The sequence below is a fragment of the Bremia lactucae genome, linkage group LG1, assembly GCF_004359215.1.
Source record: "Bremia lactucae strain SF5 linkage group LG1, whole genome shotgun sequence".
Classification (NCBI taxonomy): Eukaryota; Oomycota; class Peronosporomycetes; order Peronosporales; family Peronosporaceae; genus Bremia; species Bremia lactucae.
The window spans coordinates 2,253,568-2,254,599 of NC_090610.1; positions in this window are offsets into that span (position 1 = coordinate 2,253,568).

Sequence of the window (1,032 nt, forward strand, 5' to 3'; positions counted from 1 at the left end):
CGTGTAGAGGAAGGTTACAAGTATCTAAGAGGTTGAAGCTACTTGCGGTCGATGTTAAGACTTTAGTATAGAGAAAAGTAAAAATGTTTTATTATATTAAGTTGTTTCGTAACGATCTTCTATATACTGGCTTTAGTACATTAAAAATTAACTATGTAAAGCGCCTCCTTGAGTACCGCCTAATAGTGTCTTGTAACGATTGGCGGGTTGAGTTAAAAGTGGATCAACCATACAACAGAACCAATGTCTTTTTTGCGTCAATATTGCCAAATTTGGAAATGTTGGAACTATTAAGTCAAATTAATAAAGGATAATAATTGTGTACCTCTGTATTATTTCCTCTTATAGGTAATACTCTTTTTTTAAATTTCCCTTACAGGAAATAATATATTTATGTAACGGAATACCACATTACATCGAGAGCGCCTTAACCTTCATTGTAATCAGTGTAGGATAACTAGTACTGATGCCGGGAGGCGCCACGTTTCAGGAATAGTGTAGTAAAGGTACGTCCGAACTTCACGTACACGACGTCTAGAAGTTCGTTAAGTTGCAAAGCGTTGGCTTAAAAAAAAACTATCGATAAATACTAAAAATGCTTTGTGTGTAACAAGGTGTATCGTTACATGAAATGAACACTTAAAGGTTGTTAATTAATATATTATCTAAAAGGTAAATAATATTTGCCGGATATTACTTTATATAGTAATGTTCAGAATTCCTATCCATAAATAGAAATAGACCATTATATCTATTTATTCCGCAGACTAATTAGCTGTAGGAGTAATCAAAGAGAGAGGAACAGATAAGATAGAGATAATAATTCATTTACATGTTTAGTATTAGATTAAAATTAAGTTAGCATTTACAAAGATAGAACAAGAGACACTTAATTATATTTAATACAGTTTTCATTTTACCCTCTTAAAGCTAATTGCCTTAAGAGAAGTCTTCCTCTGCACGTACTAGTGTACGTGAAATACATAAGGCACCACTCGCAACTGAAGCAGTGCGAAGTGGACTTGTACTGAA